The 27,163-nt window shown below is 43.5% G+C and overlaps 1 protein-coding gene and 1 long non-coding RNA gene across 42 annotated transcripts in view; one reads left to right on the top strand and one right to left on the bottom strand.

The window, feature by feature from the left end:
* Nucleotides 1-10,848, bottom strand: part of LOC146758434 (uncharacterized) — a 32,984-nt gene extending 22,136 nt beyond the window's left edge. Inside the window, exon 1 of the long non-coding RNA XR_014934285.1 lies at nt 10,714-10,848. This is a non-coding gene — a long non-coding RNA (uncharacterized LOC146758434). The remainder of the gene's footprint in view (nt 1-10,713) is intronic.
* MEF2A (myocyte enhancer factor 2A) overlaps nt 1-27,163 on the top strand; it is an 87,635-nt gene that overhangs the window by 1,892 nt on the left and 58,580 nt on the right. For 25 of the 41 annotated variants that reach the window (XR_014934266.1, XR_014934267.1, XM_085515296.1 and 22 more), the window contains exon 1: nt 10,909-10,985. The exons of 1 other annotated variant lie outside the window; for it this stretch is intronic. The gene's annotated coding sequence lies outside the window, so the exon portion shown is untranslated. Of the gene's footprint in view, nt 1-4,403; nt 4,427-8,720; nt 8,830-10,579; nt 10,838-10,908; nt 11,169-11,238; nt 11,455-25,421; nt 25,443-27,163 lie in introns of those variants that run through there. 15 more of the 41 variants (XM_085515302.1, XM_085515289.1, XM_085515305.1 and 12 more) reach the window with 10 other exon arrangements.

Raw genomic sequence — 27,163 nt, 5'->3', positions numbered from 1 at the left:
TGTGACACCTGATTGCCCAGATGGAATTCTGAGCCCGAGAGGTCTATAAGAACGAATGTGTTTGTGCCATCTAACTTGTGAGTAAGAAGGAAAGCTGCCTCCGTCTTGGATGGATGTCTTTGCTGTCTGTTTCCTTCTAAAATTTCTCGTTGTCTTCATTTTGAAGAATGCTTCATTTAAGAAATTTCACAATGTGTTACTGTTAAAGATTCAGGAAGAAGGCATTTTGTGTATATATTTAAGTGCATATGTGCACATGCTGTGTGTAATGCAAGAACGCAGATATTTTTGTATGTTCAATACATGCATGTCAATCAGTCTTACCTTAGAACGACAGATAATGGTATTATAGATCCATAGCAAAAGCTGGGATGCAGCATGTGGTGTCTCAGGCGATGTCCTGGTGCAATGAATTACTTTACCTTTCACTCAAAGCAAGTATCCCCCTCTCACCTGCACTTATGCTCCCCCACCTGCAGTGTTTATGCAACATTAAAGTGCTGTAAAGGCAGGAATTTCAGTAACAATCTCAGTTCCTGGGGGCAAAATGGCACTTGGAACAAGAAGAAACTGTAACTGAAACAGACCCATGGGGTGAAATCCTGTGCTGGCCAAAGGCACAACTGTCCCTGACCCTCCACGGAGTCAGGATTTTGCTCGTATATTCTGACAGTTGCCTTTTCTGAACTTGAGACATTAGTCTTACAGAGGAATAGTTAAGCTAAAAATAGAAAACAGTCTGACCTAAAATAGTTTGACATCCATATCATAGCGCTTATTGTCTGAGAATACATCTGAATGACATGTTGATTAATCCTGAACTGAGGAAAATGTGATTCATTGGAAAGAACTGGGACTGTACCAATAACTCAGTACCGAAAGCTACATGGGCACCAACTCAGTGTGCAGTTTTTCCAGCAAAACTTTATTTGCAAGCTGTCAGAATCATCTGCCACTTTCTCAGCTGTGTTAGTTCCCATCTGAGTGGCCTGGACAAAATATTCCAGCCCAGCTCATGTGGACTATTTACTGAAGCATCTTTTTCCTCCACAAAAACAAAACAACCACATCAAGTCAGGTTGTTGTGAGCAGCTTTTAAGATAGATGTCAGTAGCACTTACTGCACAGCTGGGGCCAAAGTGAAGCTGTGTAAGTGCCGGAGCTATTCAGCTGGAAATTACATCTTGTGCAGGAACCTAAATGTCAAAGTTCCACGGTGCCCCTCACAGCCGGGCTTCTTACAGCTCCCCTTTTCCCATGACTCTTCTTTGCTTTCCTACAGATGTAACCCTACTTCCCTTCAGATACAATAAATCATATATGGGAGTGCCACAATCCAAGGCAAAGCAAGCTGTCACCCAGGACTTCAGCTGACACGTAGCCACATTAACGAGTAAACAGAGCCCACAGGAAAGATGCCTTTTGAAATGCACTGTTTGTGTCAGCAGCGCTAAACCTAACGAACCAAAACAATGCAAGAAAAAAGGGAATCATTGGATACGCCTGAAGCTGTGGTCTATAAAGTCACATCAGTGGAAATGAGCTCAAATTGGTGCCTGTCTTTGGGATGGGACATGAATTGTTTTCCATGAGCACAGGACAGCATATACTCCTGCCTTGCAATGAGAGGAAGGCATTAAAAGAAAAAGTAAATGTAGCAACGTGATGAGAAGGCACCAGGAGTCAATGTGTTTCTTATTTTGGAACTTTATCACTGCAGATAAGCGAGGTTTGAGCCAAAGTCTTCAGGACACCGAAGGAAGCTGGAACTATAATAACACCTTTGCATGGCTCAGAAGTGAGCTGGCATGGAAAAGGGGATCAGCTACACGTTGTTGAGGAGGAGTCACACAGAGTAAGCAGTGTAACGTGCATCCCCAGGGCTTCTGGAGGCAAGCAATGCAACTGAATGACAATTTCACTCTTAAAGATGGGGGAGCAAAAATACATACCAGAGAAATGTCTCACTGAGGCTATAGAAATAGTGGCAGGGAAATGGCTTGGCTTTGCTTGCTGTTCTGATTGGGGCTCCTGATATATCCCTCGGTTCTGACTCTTGTGGTGTACGTGTTAAAATTAGTTCCCCTTCCACCTTTTAGGTAATAATCCTCTGAAGGAACCTTTCAGATCACCACCACCCATGATGACAGGAAAGCAGTGTTAGCTCCAGTTCCTGTGGTCTTGGTTACTGTGTGTTGATACAAACAGAAGGCTCGGTCTTGGATTAACAATAGCTATGGCTTAGGTTTTCTTCCTTCAGCTATCCCTGAAAAGGTTGCTTGAGAGCATAATTTGGTGCCGGAGGCTGACAAAACATCAATTCTAATAGCTGCATTTTTAAGGTTAACACGAGGGCTAAGCACACAGCATTTCCTCTGAAGAAAGCATATACGCTCTGGCAGAGGGGTGGCTGAAAAACCGTGTCTGTGAAGAGCAGTGGCTGATGGTTTAGTTCTGCGTGATGAAATAAATAACGTTGATTAAGTTCGAGCTCCAGTACCTCAGATGTTTGCTGTCGCAGAGCAGCAGCTTGGCTGATTGGCAGCTCTGGTTTAGTTGACATGTGTTAACAGAAATTGCTCAATTTGCATGGAGTGCTTCAATCTGCTGTCTTAGAAGTTTGTCCCACATAAACCAGCATCTCAGCTTTTGAATAAGCGGAGGACTTGTAAGGGTCATTAAAGGAATTGCTAAAGCTTTTGTAAACGCTATAGGCCAGACTGCTGGCTGAGATGCATAGCATGCACGTGTCACTGCAGATACTGCCCAGATAATGGTACTGGTGAGATTTTAATCTGGACAAAGTGCTGGAGGCAACTCTCTTTCCAACACTCAATTATCCTGATAATACCACACTTTTATTTTCCCTGTGTTCAGGATGTGTGGCCTGCTGTGACTGTGCACTGTGTGTACGGAGCTGTTGGGAGTGAGGGAAAAAAGCAACAAACCAAATTTATGGCGTAGCAAAGGGCACTTACATTATCCCCTGTGCTGTGGGACTTCTGCTGTGTCTGTACCTTGGGTGGAGGAGCCAAGTCACCACCATGGGAAAGGACTATTTTTTCCCACAGGCTGCAGAAGGACGAGTCCTTACTGGTTCTCAACAGCCTTACAGGAATACATTTGAAGCACAGCTTGCTGCTGGGGCTATGTGGTATGTTGTAGGGGCGAGACTATCATTTTATTGTGCATATACGTCCAGTGACCTCCCTAGTGGGATGCTGATCTTCTGAAGTCTCGCACAACAGCAAGAATTCAGAATAGTTTCCCACGGATATTTTCTCTGAAAGAATCTCTTCGAAGAATTAACTCAGCCAGGAAACGGGAACTGGGGGACCAGATTGCTTCATACATCTCAGTCTCCCATTGGTAAAGGATTGGAGAAATAGTCACTTGATGATTAATCTCGACTATGCATCCCTAATTTCATTAACAGTTCCTAGAGATGAAGGGTGAAGCCATTTGAGAAAATCAAGCTTTATTTGCTTTTTATTCATTAGGGATTATTCCACAAGACTGAATTACTAATAATATTTCAGATCATTAAGATGCATGAAACTTAGATTTGCTTTTCACTATGTGTATCGTTTTCTGTTCCTTAATAGTCTTCATCAATCTCAAAGAATGCAAACAAACTCAGCTGTTTTGTATTTGTTTACAATCAAACTTTACCAGGCTCGTGTCAGCATCGTTCCATATTTGTTGCTGAATGGTGGACTGCATATTTCTGAGATAAAGCAGAATTATGTACTCACGCTTTGAACTGTTTACAGTAAAATACAGTAGAGAAAACCAAATTTGCTAGCAGAGCCAGAGGAGGTATTACTGCATTCACAGCCTGTGGTCCTCTCTCTGCATTGTCTGCTGAGATAGCTGTGAATTTGGCTCACTTTCTTTGTTTGTGTGTCAAATTGTATTTGTTGCTTGAAGTGAACGTGCACGCCCTAGGCAGTGCTCAGCATCGGGCAGAACATTTTTGGCTCTTTATGGTTAGTTGAAAGTCTTTCCATTTTTGTTAGATTAAGCTGACCTGGATTTAGTTAAGCTAGTGTGGGGTAGCCACTTTTGTTTTGGACTAAGAGCGATTTGTGTCGATTTAGCTTAAATCCATTCCTAATTGACTTGCACTGAACTGAGCTAACACCTTTTTTTTTTTTTTTTGATTTATGCCTTCAATTATCCTATTTTAACCAACAGCTCGGGCATGCTGTCCAGCTCCAGCACCTTAACAAGCTACCACACCTCAGCTGAGGCCTGGTAACCGCAGTGTGCCTTTCTCTGGCCTGCAGCAGATGTGAAGCTCAGTGTGTCAGCTTAACCTCAGGGGCAAGAAAAAGAGAAGTTGAAACTGGTTTCTTCCATCTGAGGTGGCCACAGGCAAGAAGCAAACACACATGGACAATTACCGAGGCTCAGATGATGCATGGTAAGCTGTCAAGCATGTCAGTACCTGAATGAGTTCACTCATTCATGTATTCAGACCCTGAAAGTATCATTTAAAATTTGCTTAACGCAAACAACTCTAACTGTGTATGTATGCGTGGACAAAAATTAGTGAGGGGATAACGAGACTTTGTGCCGGCTTTTTGCATGGGCTTATTTGCATGAAATACTGGGTGATTTAAGGCAGACTGTCCTCAGGGCAAGGGATAGCTAAGGCATGGTAAATTCAGGACCTGTCTTCCTTTGGAGTAATAGTTTTAACCTAGCTTGGAACAGTTCAGCTGGGGTAAATTGTGTTATTTTATCTACTTGTAACTACTACGGCTGCTAAACTAGAGCCATTGCACCTTTTATGTTGGTGTAGGTATTGCTGTTTTCAGGTCAGATTTTAGAGTTAGTAGGAACTTTTCCATGGGCTTTAGACAACATTAATCCATTTTGCACAGTGAGGAGTTTGAACACCCTTCATTTCAGGGTCTAATTTTGAGATGAACCTGCATCTTTCTTAAAAACCAGTGGAAAGAAACAAAACAAGACCACCAATAGCAAAAGAAAACCACCAGCCCCAGACTTCCACTTTTTGTCTCAGGCAAGACCTGTTTTCTTATTTCACTCTGTGGGAAAGCAAAGAATATGTTTGCTTATTTCCAGATAGGATTTGCTGAACTGCAGCTAAAGATAGAAGAGATCCAAACCCAGGAGGAGTCTGGACCCTCTCAAACTATGACTGGGGCCAGACATCAAAACTTTTCTTCCTTTTATTTAGTAACTGAAGCTCAAGTTCATCTTTCTCTGCTTCCACATAGTACAAGGAAAGACATTTGATTAGCTTGTGTGAGATACTTTTTAAGGCAGATGGATTCAACACATGGCTGCAGGACCAGGCTTTATTATCTCGACTAACGTGGACACATTTCGAACACTACTTCTCACTCTGCCATCAGCCGCCACCACCTCTGCAGTACTGTGACAGCAAGAGAAAAAGGACAGGAAAGTGATAAAGTTTGCACACGTAAGCAGAAAAGAACTTTCTGTCCAAAGCCAGCTGGCTTGGCTTGGCACTGAAGTGGCATTTTAGCACAAGATGACACGTTTATGTGTGTACTGGAGCTGTGTTTCAAAACACTTGCCCTAGATGCCACAGGAAGGGTCTGTGAAATAGTTTATCACCAAGTAACCATAGAGTGTAGGTGAGCTGTCTGAATGCCAGTTTATCTTTGAAACTGGCAGACAAATGAAATCATACTAAGAAATCACAACAAATATGCCTGAGCAAGTAGGGAGGTTGATGGCTTCTCTAGTTCCTGTAGGACACAGATCGGTCATCCCAAGTGTAATTCCAAAGAAATCAACTGAAAATAAACCACAGCAACATTTGTACTTTGGAGTCAGGATACCATCATAAAATGCCAAAAATGCACCTTGTATACTGCCCAAGTTTAAAGATTAAACTTTATTTCAGAAGTTAACTGCTATAAAAGTTTCTTTGCTATATGTTGCATGTTATAACAGATCATGCAGACCTTTTGTGGACTCTGCATGTGAAGTTTACAGGACTAGGACAGTAGCGTAAGTCTCGTGTGCGATTTGATCAATCGAGTTTACAGCAAAACTGATCAAGTCTAAAAAAAATAATGCTTAAATTTACATATTAAGAGCAGCACTCACTGTCTGCAATGGGAGCCGAGGATGCTCTGCGCAGGACAGAACTTAGCTGCCTTTCAAGAGTTCCACAAGTCATTTGTCACTTGAAGAGGTCCCACCAACTTCAAATCTACTTTAAAAAGCAGTTTAAAGACTTTTTAGCTATTATGGTCTCCTTTGTCTATTTCTGTCTCTTTTGTTTCCTACCAGCATGAGATACTGACCACACATACTGCAGTCAAATATAGAAATTAAACTTACAGGAGAAAGGATGTCTTCTCTTTAATCTCTTGGAGACTTTTCCAGACTAAAGCACAGTTCTTAAATTGATAATATCCCTTTAAGAATTTATTTGCCAGGTAATGTTAGAAGAAAAAAGAGATTAGGGCCAGTTTGAAGATTAGAAAGGCCCTTTTTAAAATCAATTTCAAGTCCATATTAGAGATGAGCGTTGTCTGAACATGCTTCCAACAGATAAAATATATTCTGCACCTTAAGAGTGCGAATAACTTGAAAATCCTTGAGACTTCCAGCTCTTTGCAGAAAGGTCAAATTCAATCCTAAGAAATATTTTACTACATAGAAATAATAGTTTAGTGTTGCCGTGTATGAAAGTCGGAATCTGTAAGGCTGAGAAATTAATAACAGATCAAGAGCTGAAGTTTTTGAATGATGTAATAAATATTTCTTAAATGAGTGAAATGCTACAATACCACGGGAAGAGAGAAATGCATTCTAATAAAGAAAATATTGAATGTAAGGATATTTAGATCTACTATGCAATCTGTGTGTTCCCTGTAAGATGTCAAACTACACGGTGCATATGTACACTGTGCTCTCTATAAATATACATGTGCATGGCATATTTCTAAGAGCAGTAAATGAATGCTGGGGAAATACGGCAACAATGAAGTTCCTAAGAGAAGGTTATTTTTTCAAGTTATTAAAAGAAGGTGGCGAGCATTCATGAGGATATGAAAATTTAAAGCTGTCTGCAGGAAACTCTGAAAACCTCTGGTTAAGGCTGCTGCCAAAAAATCTCAGCTATGTTATGTCAGAATGTTTAATTGCAAGCTGCAATTTTAATGAATGGAAAGATATGGCAAAAGGAGGAAGTTTCTGCAGCAACGTAGAGCAGCCACGAAAATAAAATGCCAAAGGTTGTAATCTTGGACGCTGTAGGAATCAGGAATTTCCATCCACGTTCTGACTCCTTTTCCTACTGTGAGAGTTTGCCAGCTGTCTGGCTGAAGGGAGGTGAGCTGTTCTGGATATCATCTCCTGGGCTCAAGGCAGCACTTGTTATGTCTATGTGAAGAAGTCAACTTCTGTGCATTTGTTGTTACGGATGTTTACAGAATTGCAGCTTAGGAATAGGGAAAGAAAAGCAAATGTCAGAGTGCATTAAATAACGTATTTTCTTTACTTTCCAAGAAGCTCGCTAGCAGCACGATGTTACTATTTATAACAGATCTCTTAAACCCAGCTGTTGGTTCATGTTAACATGGAGAATGGTGAGAAAACCCCAGCAGGAGAGTGTGAATCCCAGAGAGACTTGTCTTCTGTCATTGTGAAGACCTAGAAAATATCCCAAGTTTTGCTGAGGTACGGATTGCTCATGTAGCAAGGGAGGTGTGCCATACAAGTATTTCCTGTGGTGATCTCTGGCATTAGAAGGCCAGCAGCAACACGAAATGAGAAGTTCCAAATGCTGCAAGAAGCAGCTTCAGGTAGCACAGCTTGAGCCTGTGGCTGGAAAAGTTTGAAAGAGAGAAAGAGAACTTCTACCTGTTCCTCAAAACTAGCAGATATACTGTACACCCACCTTGCAGCATTCTTAGACAAGCTGCATCTGATCTAATCTTATGTACCTTGGCCACAAGTTTTGGAAAAACAAATATTCCCAAGGCAATCGGATTACTGAATGTACCATATAACGATGTGGAAATATTAGTGGTTTATAGAAGGCAGTTTAAGAAGTGGATTGAGTGAATTTAATTCATGGGCTGTTGGGCAATTTGGAATTAGATATAATCAGGTTAAGATTTCCTTATTTTAGCTGTCTTTGGTGGAACACCAGAGCCAAATAGTAGTGTATGAGCAGTACTTCCAACTACAGGCAGAGAGGTCATGGGCATTTGATCCACGCCAGCTTTGGGCAAGTGCAAATCTGTGTCTGTGCTGAGGTGGCCATTAGGGGATTAATAAGGTTACCCCCAGTATTAGTGAAAAGGAACCATTATCTCCTCCTCTGTGGCTTCCTGCTCCATAGGTAGGAGTCTCCCCTTCTCATGTCCTTTGTTTCTCATGAAAGTTTCCATCCTGAAATGCTACCAGTACAATTTGGTTTTGTTGCAATAAGTAGGCCTTTAAAAAAAATCTTTGTTCATGGAGTACTTCCACCATTGTAAGTGAAACAATGTTAGGATTTAATCTGGCCTGTGAAACCTTGTTCCTAAAAGCTTGTTCTTAGACCCTTCCTCCCTGCAAGGATAGGTGAATTGTTTGACAAATAAGCTGAAGCTATCTAGCATTCCCTACTCCTCCTATCCATAGTTTTAAAAAACCCTGTGTTGTTTTATAATGCAAAGTTCACCTTTAGAAGCATGAGGTCTGATTTTTTTTTTCTCTAGAATAACGATGAAAACGTTGTTTTTTGGAATATAAGAAATATTTGAAAGGTCGAGTGTGGAGCAGCCATGGTACATCTCTCTGGAGTGTTTTGTGAGAAGGTCTGAGAATGTAAGTTAAAAGAGCAGATAAGATTTTGGTGCTGCTGTCTTTAAAACGCTTTGAGTGGGTGGGTGGAAATGCACTGGAACAGAAACGCACAGCAAAGCCTTATTGCTGGATGATAACTAGAGAGCCTCGCAGCTGAACAGTCAAAATTACGACTACTGTGTTGTATTTTTGAAGTCATTTTTCTCCTTATTGTTTTATTTTCTGCTTTCTGGATTTACTTCTCCTTGTAGGATATCATGGAAATTACACTGGCCTGTTGTTTGGCCAGGGAGATTTTAAATGGGGTTCTTCAGCAGTTGCTTTCTTATTTCTCAAGAACCATCCTAGCAGATCCTTGTGGTAATTTCTCTATTGTCATATTGGCACACAGGCACGATATTCTCTGGGGCTTTTTTATGTTGTTGCTTCTTTGGCCAGAAATTAATTGGTCTTATAAAGATGATCTTTTATTTCTTCTTTTGTTTCTGTGGTGTGGATTTGCTTCAGTCACTGACAGCTTTGCATCCTTTGCATTATCCAGGTGTATTTTGCCTTTGCAGTTGTTCTGGAAATGAAACCTAACCCAGAACAGGGCCGTCACACCACAGAGTGATTTCAGTCATTTTAATATAGAATTCCTGCTGCGGTTTTATTTGTGTCCACCCCGAGGAGTGATGTTTTTCATTTGTGCTGTTCTGACACATGAGAATATCCGTGACCTACCTCCCACCCATTCTTTTTCACTTGCTGTCCCAACAAGGGGGACTGTTGAAGCAGAGGTAGCAGCAAATCATTGTGTATGGAAAACAACACTGGTCATTTCAATGGGATACCACATTTTGCACTTCCTTTTCTCAGTTGTTACATAGGCAACATTTCAATTGAGAGGGATGCATTTCAGTGCTCTACTCTTTAACTATTGTTTGCAAGGCATATACAAATCCCTTGAGCAACACATGCTACGCTTATTTTTCTAGTGCCACTTCTATGGAGCAATTATTTATCTCTTTGGCTTCCTGCTTTATTTTTGCCAGCTTAGAATAATACGATTACGTAGTGAAAACAATTAATGTGCATAACCAGGAGTCCTTGCTCGGGGCTGGGTTATTCAGACTCCTACTGACTTTAGAGCTTTAAAGAATCCAGGATTTTATGTATTCTCATGTATTCTCATGTATGATTCTGGATTTTATGTATTCTCATATATGATTCAGGATTTTATGTATTCTCTTATTATGTATTCCCATGTATTCTCAGCCTGTTATGCTCAAGGGTTGGTTTCATAGTATTAATTTTTATAAGTATTATGGATGATAGAGTGAGGAACAAGAGCATAAGTTACACGGGTAACTTATGTTGCAGGGCGGAGTTGCAGGCCGCAGCCGTTACCACGGCAACCCCGGGCACGTCGCCCCGGGCCGCGGCCCTACCCGTTTGCGCATGCGCCTTCTCACGGTAGGGGCGGGCCTGGTTACGTGCGTCACTAGCGGCCCGACCCAGTGAGTCTTTGTGCGCATGCGCCGCTCCCCGCTGCTGGGACGAAGAGGCGTGGCTCAGTGTTTCCTTTCCGCTAGTCCCGCCTCTGCTGGGCTTTGATTGGCTGTCTGTTCCCACTCCCTCTCTCCGATTGGTCACCCTCCTGTCACTCTAAGCCTCCACGTTTCGTTACGCCCCGCCTCCCATCTACGTGCTGAGGGGCGGGACTTACCGCAGCTCTCTGCGCTGCGATTGGTGCAGCTCGCCCTTCACTCAGCCGCTCTGCCCAATCGGCGGGCGGCGCCGCGCCATTGGCTCTGCCATGAAGAATGTAGACCCGGCCGCTCCCCGTGCTAAAACAAAATAATCCGGCGATGCCGGGCGCTACAACCGGGGTGTTGGTCGCTCCGACACACGGAGCGGACTCACCTCGTTATCTCCTGCCCTGTCCTCCTCCTCCCGGCTCGGCCCGGCTCGTCTGAGCGCCTCAACCCGCCCTGGGGACACGGCGGAAGGATACATCCATCCCGGGTAGTGCTGAGGTGTATGAAGAGTGAGTGACAGAGGAAGTAGTTCCGGCCGCTCTCGGGCCTTGTTTCCCAAAAATAGCGCCCAGCCGGTATCACTGCGCCCGTGTCAGTGTCTCCTGAGGAGCCTCAGCGGGGAGGAGGCGGCGGGCGGTGCGGGGCTGCGGGGGGACGGTGAGTGAGTGAGCGAGGGGGGTCCGTGCTGAATGGGGCGGGCGGGTGGGGGGCAGCTCCACGAGCCGAGGGGCGGCGGGACGGCGGGTGTCGGGCGGGGGCAGCGGCCGAGGGGGGCGGCCGGAGGGAGGGCACGGAGAGGGGAGCGGCTTTGTGAGCCCTGCGGGCCGCTCCGCTCGGGAGGTGCCGGCGGGCGGCGGAGGAAGGGACGGGGGAATGAGAGGGGGAGGGGGCGGCGGAGACGGGCCGGGGGGGGCGGACAGGGCGGGGTGCGAGGCCACGGAGCCGCGGGGAGCTGAGGGCAGAGGGAGCGAGCGGTGAGAAGTTTTTCCTCTCGGGGAGGGAACGGAGCGAAGGAACGGAGCCTTTGTGAGAGGTGAAGGCGAAAAAAGTCCTCGAGAATGGGAGAAATGGGAGAACGGGGGGATGCGGCGTCCGAAGGGAGGAGAGAGGTCGGAGCGGAGCGGCGGTGAGCGGCCGGGTCATATGGAGCTTCGTGCGGGGCTGGGAATGGGGGGGAGTTTATATTGTAGGTCTGGTGTGAGCCGTCCTGAACGGTGGAGAAATGGGGCTGTGGGGATAATAATGCTTGGTTTGCTGTGGAGTTGGTAACAGACCCGGTGTTTCTTTTAACCCTTTTTCAGGGTCCGTTGCGTTGTAATGTAGCGTGAGATGGGCTGGGAGCTTTCAAACTTCACTGCGGTGCTGTGTGAGGCAGCTTTCAGTGCTAGCATTTATGTGCCGATATCCGTATGGTTATTTCTGTTCTTTATTCGTGATAGGCAGCACCTAACCATCCTTCTCAGGGGCTGTAGCATAGCCCTTATCCTGCCCATCTTCAGAAAACATTTCAAACGTTTGTTGGTGCCTCACACGAGAATGGAATCTTTGTGTTTCCTCAGCACTGAGTGGTTTGCATTTGGGGGAGAGCTGTGAGGTCACTTGTCAGGCTGCTTTCTTCATTTAGGTGCTAGAATGTGTGCAAACCCACACGCCTTTTTGGAAGGCTGGGGAGGAAGGATACGGTTTGAGCCCTTTTGGTCTCTGCAGAGCATAATTGTAAAGCAGCCTTCTATAGTTCCACTAGTAACACAAAAACGGGAAAAGGAAAAGAACCAAACCTCAACATGAAGGCATTATAATAGTTCTGATTTGGAATTTAGGAAGCCAAGTACCCCAGTGCCCTCGTTAGTTGTTTTTTCCTTCTTAATTCTGCTCTAAGTATGTAGTTGGCATCGTCCGCCTGTAGTAGTAGGAGAGTTCCATTGGTGAGAGGGAGGGATCCTTCGGTGGGAGGGATGGGATGGGATGGGGTGGATCGTGGCATTGAGGTGCATGGCAGCTCCTGCTGCCTGTGCCAGCTCCTGGGGGCTGTTCTTAGCATTCAGTTTCCATGTTTTGTTTGTGAGGAAGCATTCGCAGATAGGAAGTTATGGTGGAAATATGTTGGTCTTTAGTTTGAACATGTTTTGCTCTATTGACAAGTGTGTATCTAGACTGTAAATACACACTGTAAATGGACCCCTTAAATGAGGGGGTCCATAGAATGCTCTGTGTACACTGAGATACCTGGGTTTAGATTGCTGTAATGTCACAGTGTTCTTTTATTTCCTCTGAGAACATGGGATGGAGAAACAAGTGAGCACTGAAGTAAATGGCTCCGTAGCATTGAGTCATGTTGGACTTGGCCGAATGGGAAGCTGAAACAGTTGTGGAGAGTGGAGTTGTGGCAGAAGACCTGCCTTGTTCAGAAACCCCGCTTGAGTTGGAAGTGAACGTGGTTTTCCTTAACCCAGCTGCTGTGTGCAGCAGAGCTTTTAGGGGCTCGTTTCAGAGCAGCAGCTGATTTCTCAGATGGGCCCTTGAGGTCACACTGTGTGTTTGGAGCTGAGTGCTGCTGCAGAGGCCGGCAGCAGCTCACACCTGGGTGGCTGTGTGGCTGTAGGGCTGTGATGGGCACTGCTCTGTCAGCTGTGTGTGCTGCCTCCATAAGAAGCAGTGGGGTTTGTGAGAGCTGTGATAGCTACGCCTGGTGTGTCTGGAGTCTGAAGTTTAGCTTGAATATGTATTTTTCAAGAGGTGTTTCTCTGAAAGTGTATGTTTTCATGCTTCGTTCACCTCATTAAATTATTAATTTTGATTTTTGAAGGCCGCAATATTGAATAATCTCTGTAGAAGTTGGGCTTGAGGCCTGTTCTGCCATGGCAGCAGGCTGATGGCAGGGCACAGCACTGCGACTGGCTTCTCCTCCTCATTGGAGCAGTGCTGTGTTAATTTGAACAGCGTGTGCCGACATAAAGTCTGTGTAGCTTATTAATGCACGAAGTGGCTTTCAGTTCTCACTTTCTTATATTTGAAAAGTTTTCTTTCACCTACTTAATAATGCTCTCTTTAATTACTAATGCGGAACAGAAGTCACAATCTCAGCCCATGACAACATGGAGTTCTGGTGTCTTCTATTCAGATTCCATTCCTTCAGCTCTGGAAAAGTAACCAATGAAAATAAATGCATGATTCCTCCTTTATCTTTTTCCTACACACTGTACTACTGCCATTGAAGGCAGATGCAATAGTTAGTAGAGCGGACAAGCCTTGTGTTCCTGACGTGGAATTGAATGTGGGTTTCACTCCTGCCATCGTGTGGGACTGCTGTGCCTTCAGAGGAGATGTTCACACCCTGCACTGAGGGTTTCCTCCATGGAGGTTACATTGCGGCCTTGGTGCACTGTGCAGCTTGTGAGATTACAGCAGGACATGCCTTTTTTTTTCCCCCTCAAAGTTGATTTTGTTGACCTTCCTATAAAGATGAGTCCAGGAGCTTTTATTTTCTTCTTTCTTCTTATTTTTTTTGAGATCAGCCAGGCAAAATACACTGTAAGTTATTGATACCAGATCATTGATATTGGAGTTTAATGAATGGACAAAATAGCGTTATTCAGCATTTAAGATGGGCTTCTGCTGTGTAACACAACAGTGATCCCAGCCCTGCACACACACACACTGCATGCTCTGTGGTGGAGCACCAGCTAATAATTAATCCTGGGGAGGGTTTGTAGTTTGCAGTAGTGTTGCCTGCTTAATTTTCAGGTAAACTCCTGATGTAGGTTTCTACCCTTCACCACTCCCCTCATCTCGTGCTTTCTGACTCTGACACTTGTTCTTTCAAGTGACTGCTCATGGAGTTGAAGGGAAGGGTGTGGGTTTTCTCCTTCCACGTTAAGGCACTCCTTATTTTTGTTTATCAACCCAATTGTTTAAACTGATGTTCAGTGGTTTTGGGGGAAACATTCCTAAAAGAAACATATTAAGGAAATCTGGAGAAATAAACCCCTGTGCTGCATGCACTCGTTTCCATTTGACACCGAAGGGGAATGAATATATTCTAAGGCACCTTCATTTCATCCCTCTGCTCCTTGTCAGCCGGGGCTCTCACTGAATTGGAATGTGTTTAATGATGGATGGTAATCTTCCTTCTGCATCGCCCCTTGTCTGAGGCTGCAGGAAGAACAAGGCCGGAGCTGCTGTCAGGTAAAGGCAGCTCCAACATGTGGCCAATCTTTTCTCAAAACTTTGATGTGAGGGAAGTGGAGCCTTTTGTACAGATGGCATCATGGTGTTTGTTACCCGTGTGTTGGTGTGAATGTAATCCTACGAGGAGAAGAAAATACATTCTCTGTAGTAAGAGTGTGATTAATTGAATAATTTTTCGTGGCACTAACTAGTGTATTGTTTGCAATGCTTAACGAGGGAGGCTCCCTGTCCTACTCATCTCTGTGTCTGAATTGATCTGCAATTGCACTGAAGTCTGTCTGAGCCAACAGAGACCTTTTAAGGGTGCACTGTGTGCAGCCTGCTGCCCAGCAGGGCCATCACTGGTGGTTATTGAGTGATGTGACTTTTACGTGTGTCAGGTTAAAAAGGGGTGTCAGGAATTAACAGCCAGGCATAGCTGTGAAAAGGTGCTGGCTTTGAGTTAAGCAGCTGTGTCTCAGTCATGGATGACAAAGCATCTTTTATTGTGATTACTTTTTTAAATAAAGAGCCAGTAATTGTGAGAAAAACGTTTCCCTCCACGGTTGGGGCTGGAGGTGACCTAAAAAGGGGAGTGGAACAGTTACGTCTTTGCTTATGATACTTTCACAATGGTGGTTGGAGGGGGCCGAAGGGGAAAGATTTTTTCCATTTCCTTTAAATCCCTGCAAGTGATTTTGAAACAGCCTCATTTGAAAACCAGATTGCTTCCAGTGTTGTAAGTCAGGATTGCATGGATTGGGCTAACGTTACTTCTGTTGTTTGAAGGCCAACCATAGAGCTGTAGGAGTGCTGAGCCTGGCTGTGTTGTCATGATCTGTGCAGTGAGAGCTGCGCTCAGGGTTGTATTGAGTGCTGTACCGATGTGCCTGGGCCTGGTCTTGTCATTTTCTGTGATGATTTATAGAAGGTCAAGAGGGATAAATCGGGAAACTTTTAGCTGTATGATTATGTAAGCACATCCGTAACTGAGCTGTGCTGCCATTACGCCGTTAAACATTTCTGCCGTGAGGATATTGGCATAGGGAGTCAAGGGAATAGGCTGAGAGGAGATGGTTTTGGTGTCCCTTCTGATGCGGAGGAAGGCATTGGAAACACAGAAAGATGGAGTGTGGAGAGATTACAGTTTTGAGGCCAGAGAGTGAGGAAGTGCTGAACGTTGAGTGAGAGGCCTGCGGGGCAGAGCAGACTTCCCTTGGTGAAAGGTCCATTAAATAAAGCACTGGAAGGTAAAGTGACTCTTGGCTCGTTTTTCCCTTGATTGTGCAAAATCTGCAGTGCTTGGCTTGAGGAGGCTGAGAAAGTGGTAATATTAGTGATGAGGATTTCTTTTTCCCCTCAGGTATCGAAATAAAGCGTGCATCTTTCTCCGATGTTTTGAATGTTATTTAATTGATGGTCTCACTGTGGAGGATAGCTCAGAAATACCGAGGCTATCAACATGAAGGATGTCTCGGGTTTGGTATCACTCTTTCACAGCAGCTGCCCTCTTCCTGACAGGACTGCACGCATCCTGTTTTAGAGCTGTGAGCTGACAGGAGTGGCTGCACTAAGATGGTGCCTTCAGCAATTCCAAGTGCTGCTTTTTCCACTGTGAGCTTTCAGAGCTCCAAGTCTTCCAAGAACGTCTGAGACTGAGATGCTCCCTCATCACCACGCTTTGTGTTACGCTGTCACACAGTGAGGGTCATACAGTGAGTTCTTTAGTAACTGGCTGGTTTTTATTTTTATTATTTAAATTAATGGGTGTTAACACAAGGTTTTAATTGCAAATCTGTACTCAGAAGCTGCTTTGCTGTGAGGTAAAAGAAGGGAAAGCAGAAAGTACAGTGAGAGATGCACTGTTTCATTTCATGTACCAGAAAGGGAAATGGCTTTTTCCTAAGCTTTCTGAGCCCGTAAGCTGTAGAATTAACTTGGTAGGTCTGGATTAGGTGATACACGTTAGCTTGGACTGCTGGCTTTAGAGAGCTGGAGTTGTGGAGTACGGAAGAAGGATTTCCTTTAGACTTCTTGATGTTCCCTGTTCTTTCAGAACACCAGGGCTTTTTTTTCTTCCCTCCCCCCCCCACCCCCCCCATTTATTTTGTTCTCTTGTTGTTTTCCTTATTTTGTTCTTAGCATTCCCAGTGGTGGTGTCTTCCCTTTTGTTATTGAATCGCACATAAGGATCTTTATTTTGAGAGCTGTTGGATTCAGTTATGGAAAAAAGTGCCAGCAGGAAAGGTATTCATGGTTCCCATGAGGAAGCACTCCATTGGAAGAGCTCCTTCAAGGGCAGGGGAGCGGTGTGGCTGCAGAGAAGGGCTCTATGAGCGGGCGGTGCTCACTGCTGCTTGGGGGGTGGAATGGGGGTTATTTGCAGAAGTTCTGGTTGTTAACACAAATGCTCTAAACATTCCCAAGGAGCATGTAGAACATGTAATAACGTTTTAGCTTATCAGAGGACAGCTAACAGTTTTAAATAGGCCGTCGTTGTCTCTGTCATAAAAATGAAACCTGCAGTCATGAATAGCCATCAGAAAGTAATGGGGAACTGTCAATTGGATTAACTGGAATTTTAAGATGTTTTACTGGAGTGCATTACAGAATCAGATAGAAACACGGAGTGCTTATTCTTGGTGGAAGCCGCAGAGAAATCTGAAAGTTATCCAGGCTTTGTCATGGGTTTACAATAAACTGAAGTTCGAGGCAATGGCAGCACAGAGCGCTTCTGTCAAATGGGTGTTTCTTTCCTTTTTAACAAAACGAAACCCCAAACTCTTGGTCACTGTTTATCACTTCATGCTCCTTGTTCGGTGGCCTCTTGGATGTAAGACGTGAATGATTAATGTTGAAGTAGTTTAGAAGGAAAATAATTTCTTCTAAGGGAAATGAAATAGGGCTATAGAAGAGTAAAAATATCAAATGTTATTTTTTGCCTGCTGGAAGATGCTCACGGTGACTTCTGATTGAGTTCTCCTGCAGGGGTACATCTAGTTAGGGGCCTTGGATTCACAGTGAGGTGGGATCAGGCCTGGCAGCCCGTGGTTATCCCACTCACTGCTCATAGGAAGCCTTTGTGCAGATACTTTGGACATGCCTGTTCTGTGAGGCTTCCACATCAGCGCCTTGCCCTCTTTTTCCTCCATGTGTCGGCTCCCCGTGCTTGTTTGCTGAGGAGGTGGCATTCTGTGGCTGTCAGGCTAAGTCTGCTGGCGATATGCTTGCTTTTAGAGCTATCTTTTGAGAATGCCCTAGATTAGTCTATGAAACCTCCTGTCAAGTGCGTGAGTATTTACAGCGAACGCTGTTATGTGTTAGCTCAAGATGCTTACATAAAAACTCAGACCAGATTCTTTCAGAAAATCACTTCACATGGAGTCAGAAGAGGTCATTCAGGAGGAGATTGCAATTCTGAGTACTGAGAGGCCTACATAAAAAACGGTTTTTAAAACCAGAGCAAAGGACTTGCCCCTTGTTTGTGAGCCAAACCCAGGCGCTGCATCGGCACGTTAGGAGCCCCTGCAGCACCCTCTGGTGATCCTGGCACGCTTGTGCAGCAGTCGGGGTCCTGGCTGAGCTCCTGACCCAGCACAGCCATCGTGTGTTGGCACGGGGCTGAAGGACACACGTCACAGTGAGCCATGCTGGTGTAACGCTGGTGCTCTTGGGTTCTGCTGCCATTTTTTTTTCTTTCCTTGTTACCTTCTTATTTTTTGTGTAGGAAGAGACAGAAATCATTAAAGGATCTCTGGGCTGTCCTTATAGTAGTGGCTCTAGGCAGGAACAGCCTGTATGGTTTCATGTGATGGAAGGATTCCAGTATCAGGGCTGTGTTGCTCTGCAGCGCATGAAGTGCGGTGTGGGGGAAGAGCACAGAAAATCTTTATATTTAAATTGTTATTCTGTGGATTGTAGCCCATTTTATTCATGATGCTAAAATATGTGTGGAGAAACTGGAGCTCTTCCATTATTTCCTCAGTGTGAAAAACACTGAATTTCAACGTATTCTGAACAGTAGGAGCTAAGTGCTGGTTTTGCAAGTAACTTACAGAGCTTCCTTTATTTTTTCCATTATTTGCTGATTTTCTAGAGCTTCCCTTCCACACAGCTCATTGCTCCCAGGCCCTTTACATTACACCAACACAGGTGTCTGCCTGCCCAGGGAGGTACCAGGAGCCCTGAGCTCCGCAGCACCCCTGAAATGCTCCAGTAATTGGTACTTGCACTGTTGTACTTGTCTGACACTGCCTAAATCCAAAGCTATTAATGAGGATGAATGGGCTGTGATTATATCTGTGTTCTACTGAGGACTTCCTGAATGCTTTTCTTTCTTTTTTTTTTTTTCTTTTTTTTTCTTTCTTTCTTTTTTTTTTTTTCTAAATAAAAAACGTGGGATTATTTTTAAGGCTGAATTGTTGAGTAACAAAACCTACCTTGATATTCCTGAAGGTGCTGGCTGACTTGTTCTCTAAAGAGGCTTCAACCTGCTTTTCCGTTGTTCATTCCTCTGGTGAAATGTTAATGAAGAGATGAGCAGATAAACTTCTTGAAAACTTTCTGTGCAACAAACTCATAAGCTAAGGATTTTTCTGCAGATCTGTTTGTTTTTAAGGCATCTGTATTTGTTTTTGTAGCTGTCTGAGTGCATGCACGTAGGTAATGCCTGCAATCAAGCCACAGAGATCTCGTGCTGTTCCTCTGAGGCAGGAATTAATAATTTTCTGAAGGTGTAAAGATCAGCAGCCCCTCCTGTGTGATCTCTTTGGTGCCTGCTAGAACTGTTAGGTGCAGGAGAATGTAAGTATTTAGATATCCCGAGTCACTCACCAGACTCAAATTCCTCTGGACTTCTTATCTCAAATAGCTGCGATCACAATTCTTGCTTCTGTCTTATCCGTACTTCATTGCTTTTAATTCTTCATGGTCTTTTCTGCTTAGTCTTATTGGCTTATAAGATACTGTGCTGGCATAATTAGCTTATCTTAAAATAGTCTGATCAGTGTTGGACCAGTGAAGGGCCAGCCTGGGCTCTGCCCGGAGAACAGAGGAGCAGATGAGACCCTCAGCAGCTCTGCGTCTTGAGCAGGAGTGTGTCAGCCCACCCGTGTAACTGTTCATTGGTGCTTTCCTTCAGGAGTTTGGGACGACAGACAAATTAACCAGAAAGTAGCTTATTTATTTATTTATTTATTTATTTTTAAATTATTTCAACCAAGATACAAGTGATACAGAATGAAGATAAGAAACTGGTTCCACAGGTATTCCTTCGCTTAAGTTCTTTTTGCATTTGCAGCTTGAGTGTGTCTGGATTGGTTTATCAACTTTTACACTTGAGAGTCATTAAGCCTCTGTAATCTTGCCTCATCCTCCTTGTTTTGAAGCTAAAAGTATTTCTGGTCTCAGACCTTTAGTCTTCTAAGTATTTTACCACTAATATATCAGCATACTGGGACTATGTGTCTGGGTTTGGGTGCTTTCTATAATTGTGTTGGCTTTCCTTTTCTGTTACTGTCTCCTTAGACTAAAATACAAATTTGAGCAAGGAAACAATTGTGCATATTGATGAAAATGATGGTTCTTAGTTTGATTCTGAGGGGTAAAGCATGCATTAAATTACACACAGTGAATTGTTGTAGTTGCTATGATGTTTCAGGGATTGGGGTGCTTCATTTCCTGTACTGTACAAGGAGATTGGTGTGAAGCAGCTAAGATTCTGTTTGTGCTTTATTCTGTGATGTCTGGAATATATGTTTTATTATTACCTGTAGGAAGATGCCTCCTTCTCTTAAGCTGAGAAAAACAAATTGTATGTCAAGCTTCCTTGCTTTTTCTTGATTAAAGTCCAGTTTCAGCTCTTACTGTGATCTCTGTGGTTGTTCTTGGTCAGATGTGTAGGTCCTAGTAGCTGATGCTGGAGATGTGAATGCTGTCAGCTCTTGACTGTAAGCAGGAGATTTACTTCCAGCATTTCAATAAGCAAAATGATTTTTAGGGAAAGCTTTTCCTATTTTTTTATTATTATTATTATTATTTTTTTTTTTTGGCTGAGAAATAATATTCTGGAATATCTGCTTGTTCTGAAGTCTCAGAAACCTTCTGCATTGACATTTCTAGGCTCTGGCTTTTGATCTCCCAAACCCCACAACAAGACATGTGGAAATGCTTGTATTACATGGTGGCTGAATTTGGGCTAACAGTCTTGTACCCTAAGTGGCAGTTAAAAACCAATTCAAAAACCATTTAGGTTTCTCTTCCATGTGGAAGAGCTGTAGCTCTGGGTTACTCTAGTATCCTTTCTGTGTTGTTCGTTGTGCCCTTTACATCTGTGTAGGTGAAAATGCTGCCATCATTGCCTGTGTGTTTGTTCCTTGTTAAGGTATTAATGTTTGTGTCTCAGAAGGATTAGTACAGAGATTATTTGAAGGGGAAGTCTAACACAGAAAAGCTTCCTTTAGTCTGCTTGACTTAGTGCTGAGTTCTAACAGCGTTCCCATGGTAGTGAACACATTTTCTTTAATACACATTAGTCAGATCTTGATACTGTCATCTCTGTAATGCAGCACATTGACTGTATTATACACTATACCCGACCAAAAAAAAAAAAAAAGCTAAGGCATTCTAGTGTTTTTTTTTAGGTTGGACTTTAGGAAACACTTCTTTACATGAAGGGTAGTTAAATGCTGGAATAGGCTCCTCAGGGAGGTGGTTGAGTCACTGTCCCTTGATGTGTTTAACAGCCATTTGGTTGTGGTGCTCAGAGATATGATTTAGCAGAGGGTTCTTAGAGTTAGGGTACTATGGTTAGACAGCACCAGAGGGCTGAAGTGCTGTCCTGGAATCCCTGAGTTCAGCTGATGGGGGCACACACCATGCTCAGACATGGTACAAGCTTATAGACTGCCTCTGCTTTGTGTACAGCAGCTTCCTGGGCTTATCTTAATCATGTTGGAAAGACTTGCTGAGCTACTATACTGAACAGCTCATGATGGGAAAAACACTAATTAGATCTGTCTTTCAGATTAGAGAACAAATTCAGGAGAATAGTCTTTTAGTCTCTTTAGCCAGAATTCCTCAGATCCCCTCCTAGATCAAAGGTAAAGCTGTACTGGGATGAGAGGTGTGACTGCAATTTGTGTAGACAAATGTATGCAGGCTACCTTTCAACCAGTTAGCTGAGTAGAGCTGTGTAAGCCGGGGGCACCGTAGGATACCCACAGACAGAAAGCATTTATTTTCCCTTTATTCTCACTGCCTAAACATTCATGGTGTCACACAGTGCTCTGTAATTGTTGTTCCTAAAGGAGACAAAGCTGCTCATTTGTGGAGTGCGTTCCATAGGAGTCCGGTTTGTCTCTGTGAAGCCTTAGAGAGGCAGAATTCAGAAGTTCAGATCTGAGTGTTTGCTGGGAGGTGGGGATGGCAGTGCCTCGCACCTGCATTTCCAGCCATGCTTCACATGGTCCCCTGTGGTTTGGAGCTGTGAGTTCCTGTTTCGGTTTGTATCTGTAGCAGTAGCGGGCTGAAACTCTTTGATACATTCCAGTTAAACAAACGATAGCACTAACCAACTTTTCTCTCTTTCAGTTTGTTTCTTTATGTAATGTGGTTTGGTCATTTTCATGTATTACAGGAACAGGTGAAGGTTCTTTGATTCATTAGGCCCTGTTTTGTAAAATGCCTATACAAATAGGCTAAAAGTGCCTTCAAACAGAGGGCCCAACTTTTGGTGTTCATTGGAGTAAATTTAAATCAGTCATCCCTCATAAAACCAATCATTTTTTCCTTACAGATGTAATTTACACTATTAGACTAACATGAAATTTGTGGCTTTCAGAAAAACTTGTAGATCCAGCATTTGTCTGTGCCCCAGGTTGGTGCTTCTCTCTTAAGAAGGCGGTGTTGGCTCAGGCGGCCTTCCCTAATCACGAGGAGCAGTGAGATAAAGATTTGGGTTTGTTTTGCTGCTGAGCTGCTCAGCTCTGTAGGTGTTGTGGCTGCTGATGGCGGTGGTGGCTCTTAGTGGTGTTTGACCTGACCATGTGGCTGCCTGGCTCTGAGAAGGCTCAGCTCTGACTTACAGACTTCTTTCTACTACGTACAGCTTCCATCAGCTCTTGTTATTGAAAAATATGGAAGATATATAAAGAATTTTCTTATTTGTCAGTGTGCTGTGTTTTTCCATTTGTTTCCACTTCTCCAGCTGATACCTGAAGGTTAAATTAAGAGTTCAGCTGTGGTCTGGAGGACTTTGCTAGTCAGTTGCTTTAGCAACAACTTACTTTTATTGGCAAACCTCGCCTTGCTGGAGTGTTTTACTGCTGAGGAAATTTAAGCTTAGTGCCTGGCCTTTGGGGTGGGTTGATTGCTTTCTGACCCCAGTGCAAATACCTTCGTCCTCCTCTCCCTGCCTGGGCATGGCTTAACAATCTCTGGCCCTGCTCTGCCCTCTCACACTGACAAGGAGCAGCGTTTTGGAGAGCATTTATGGCATGCCACATGATTGGGCTACGGTGAAGGAATATAAACAGCTGAAGCTGTGTTGCCCATGGTCCTTGGTGTGGTAATTTGGAAAGTGAATGTGTCAGGCTTCAATTCTTGTTCTTTCTAATCTTTTTTGAGAGGAAGTTGCAAGGAGAGTTTAAGTGTTTTATCCTCAGCCTCTCTATCTTCCTCTCTTCTGCTTTGTCCATAGCTCTTACTCACTGCACTTCCCAGTGGGTTGATGATGAGTTTTCTGTCAGACTCATGCAGTGAAGTGCTGGTGTATTTTTCTCCTGAGAGTCTGGTGAATTCTGCTCTCAACAAGGAGCTTTTCTTTCTTTTCCTTAATATCTTCCCTTCATCTGCTCGTGTGATGCTCTCAAGAGTGAAGTTCCAGCTCAGTCAGCTGGCTTTGTTGCATGAACAGTTTTATTACCAGCTTCCACTTTGTGTTTTGAATATGTTGCAAAGCTGACTGCTTACGTGCTATTGCTTTGAGGAAATAAAGCACTTATTTACTATTTAATCGCAGCAGTCAGAGCATCTGCATAGCTTTACATCGTGTGAGCCGTGGTTTTACCAATAATCTTGTTAGGTAGGTTTGATTTCTGTTTTCTTGTTTCTTTCTGAAATAAGAGTAGACTGAAACACATATGAAACAGTTGCAGATAATGTAACGCCAAGTCTCCACCAAGGTCAGCATTCACTGAATACTTTGTATAATACTGAGTGTTACTCGGGCAAAACATGGTTTGAATGACCTGAGACCCTAATACTGTTTGCTTGCAGTAGAAACACGTGGATGGTGGTTTTTACTGTGTTTGTTTATCAAATCTGGCAGTCACGGTTTTAATGGTGCAATCAGAAACTTGTGTTAATTACAAGGATGAAAAAATGTGGATATTTCTAGGCAGATCTTGTGTTGATCTCTCTTCGTAGGATTGTCTTCATATTGTTTATGTGCTCATCTGTTACCCTGCTGTGTTTTATCAATTTAAGTTGCTTAGTAGGTGCGTGCCTTTGTTGTTTTCATTCTTTGCCAAAGGAATCTGATACCAAACTTCTGTAATCCTGGTGTACAGTTCTAATGTGCTTTGTTTTGTTTTTATTTCTCAATGCTGTGACTTTTCTAATAGAGAGTCAGAGTGGTTTGTAATTCTTGAGTCATCAGGATGGAAATAAAGTTTTTAAATATGATGTAATGCAAAAAATGGACTTGAGCCTGATGCAAATAAGGAAGTGTTGGCTTAAGTATTTGAGCAGCAGCATGTCAAATGTAGAGTCTAGCAGGAAGTGGATGGTTGGAACACAGTAATTCAGCTGGGCTCACGTGGTTCTCAGTTGCAGAGGGGTGAACCATGGCTCTCAAAAAAAGAGGAAATGTATTTCTTTGCAGCAGCAGTGGCTTCGCTCCCATGGGATGGGGGTGGGGAGCTCTCACTGTTGGCTGTGCAGAGCTGGAGGTGAAGGCAGCCCAGGTGTGGGGTTAGAGCTGTGGGGCAGAGCGCTGCCTTGTGTTGGTGCTCAGCAGCACAGTGCTGTGACTGCACAGAGTACTGGAATTGCACTTATATGTGGCATTATGTACATACATGTCCTACCTGTAGTTAATTCAAGTGTTTCTCTTGGTACGCCTTAAAAAAAATCTCCTCCTTTACAGAGATGACATGATGCCTTCACTGTGATTCTATAGGCAGTAGGGTATTTCTGAGGGATGAGTGGTGAGACATCTCATTATGACTCTGTAGTCTTAAACTTCATGAAGGATGAAAGTGATAACATTAACTTTTGTGTTCATTAATTGTACTGAAGTTCTAATGTCTGCATAAAACTGGTCAGTGTGTCAGGACCGTACCGTGTGCTTCTGATAGGTTGGTGTTTAACCTTTGAGCAGTCGGAATTGCAAACATAATATTTCTGTAAAAATGGGATATTCTGTATCGTTTTGTCACTGTTAAACTGCTGGTTTATTAGTCTCTACATACTAACTGAAGAAGTTAAATTAGGTTGCTATGCAATCCGAGTGAAGTCTACTTGAAATCCTGTCTTATATCACAGGGTAGCTGTACCTTTGCCTCACGTTCCCTTGCCATGCCCGTAATGTGCTTCCAGGTGTCCTTCTGCCAGTGAGGACTGGTGATGACTGGGCAACCTTGAGAAGCTGCTGCTTAAGCAGAGTGGTGTCCAGATGTGCCTATAGCATGTGCTAAGCATGCAATTGCACCTCAAGTAGGTACATGAGGTAACTCTAAGCTAGCAGCATGGATACGATTTCAGTAGAGCAGCAGCAGGCTGAGCTGTGTGCGAGCCAGGGCATTTAGCAGAGCTCTGCGTGTTCCTGCTGCCTCCAGCTTCAGTGCTGGAGCTGACAGCCATTCCACTTCCAGCGCTGAGTGTTTCAGGTTAAGGAGCTGGGCCTTCTTTAAAGAAAAGGATTGGTGTGAATGCGATGGAATACAGGTACTTTCTTTATCTCTCTTGAACACTGTGATCAAATCTATTCTTTTTGTTCTTTTTTCTTTTCTACCCCCAAGGCAGCAGTTTGAGGTAGTGAACTGTATTGTCCCAAATGTCCCATGTTAGTCCGTGGTGGGCAGCGCTTAGAAGCGGTTGCCTTCTGTTCCCCACCAGGCTGCCTTTCTCTGGTGTATCATTTATTGCACTACAACGTAGGAAAGGGTAGCAACAGAGGTTGATAAAATATTTGAAGTGTGCGCTTCATTAATTTTGACAACTCAGATTTGTTTGTACTTTTTATATGCCAGTGTGTGTATATTTGTATGTCAATATATGTGGTGATAATGTGCCTTTATATGTCAGTATCTTTTATGGAGAACATCTGCTATGGAATTGTTAGGACATTATGCCATGAAACTCGCCTATTATATGTTCCAGTAGCTCTTGTGTACCCAGATGATGTAGTGAACCAATAAAACATTCCAAATATAATTGAATATCCTTTCCAGCAAACAGTGCTTCCTGTTTGAAATTTCATCAGTTGCATACGTCACATGTTACAGTCTGTAATATTGTAACTTCTTCCTTAAATTTGCATAGTGAAGCACTAACCAATTAGCTTTGGAGACTTGTATCATAAAAATCCATGACATGAATCACATAAATCCAAGGGTTATGTGTGTGCTTTCAAGTAGTAAATGGGTTAAAGCAGTGCTGGCAGGTTTAGTGCTCCATTGGCATAGTTATTCCCTTCAGATGGTTGGTTGGAATGTGAGGCCTCTTCGTGCATTTGCTGTAGCAGAGCTAAACTCTAATGTCACTTATGGGAGAAATTTAATACAAGCAGCTTGTTTAGAACTGAGTTCACCTTAACAGAATTTGCTTCCAGAGAGTCAAAGACCATCTTCTTCCTTGAAGTTCCTTTTAAATGTTTGTTTGAACCTACTAAGTTAAAACAAATACGTGCCTGTCTTTGTTTTGCACTTTGTGGCATCATTTTGGATGAAGCACCACAGATGCATTCATTGTTAACTCTTTCTGCTGCCATCCTCAATCATGTTTGTCTTCTGCTTTTTGGGGCTTTCTGTTCCATTCTGTGCCTTTCTTCCTTCCAGCTGTTCGGAGTGAGAGTCATCCCTGCAGCTGACTTGGATTTCATTCAAAGGACAGAGAGCGAGGTGTGACAGCTATCTCACCTGCAAGTGTGAAGCCTATAGGAGACATTGCCATCCACTTTAGGAGTATTCTGGCATCAGTTCCATCTACTGAAAGAATTAGGCAAGGGCAGCCATTTGAATGAAATGTAATCTTGAGTCTGAAGGTGCACTGGAGAGAAGAAGTATTTCTTCTTTTTTGTACCCAAATTGGCAGCTTGCAAATACTGCAGTTGGACAGACTTAGTAGCATTAAAACCTGAAAGCAAAAATTATAGTTTACTCCATTTAAACCAAATGTCAGTGCATCAGTGCTTTGGAGATGTGGTATGTCTGTGCCATAAACCAACCTCGTGCGTGCTCAGCAATTAATGAACTGTGCATTTATGGCAATCTTCACAATCTGTGTGTGTGCTGTGGTTCTTTCTCTGCTGCAGAGCTTGTGTTTGTTGAAAGAGTGATGCATACAGAGGGAGGTGCCTGTCATCTGTCACTTAGGATAGGCTTGTTGAAGTTGCTAATCAGATATTACCATCCAAATAGATTATATTTAATGTTAGAGAAAGAGGA

The sequence above is a fragment of the Coturnix japonica genome, chromosome 14 (genome assembly GCF_054131305.1).
Source record: "Coturnix japonica strain WE chromosome 14, WE-NBRP24, whole genome shotgun sequence".
NCBI lineage: Eukaryota > Metazoa > Chordata > Aves > Galliformes > Phasianidae > Coturnix > Coturnix japonica.
This window is presented reverse-complemented; position numbering and strand designations above follow the sequence as displayed.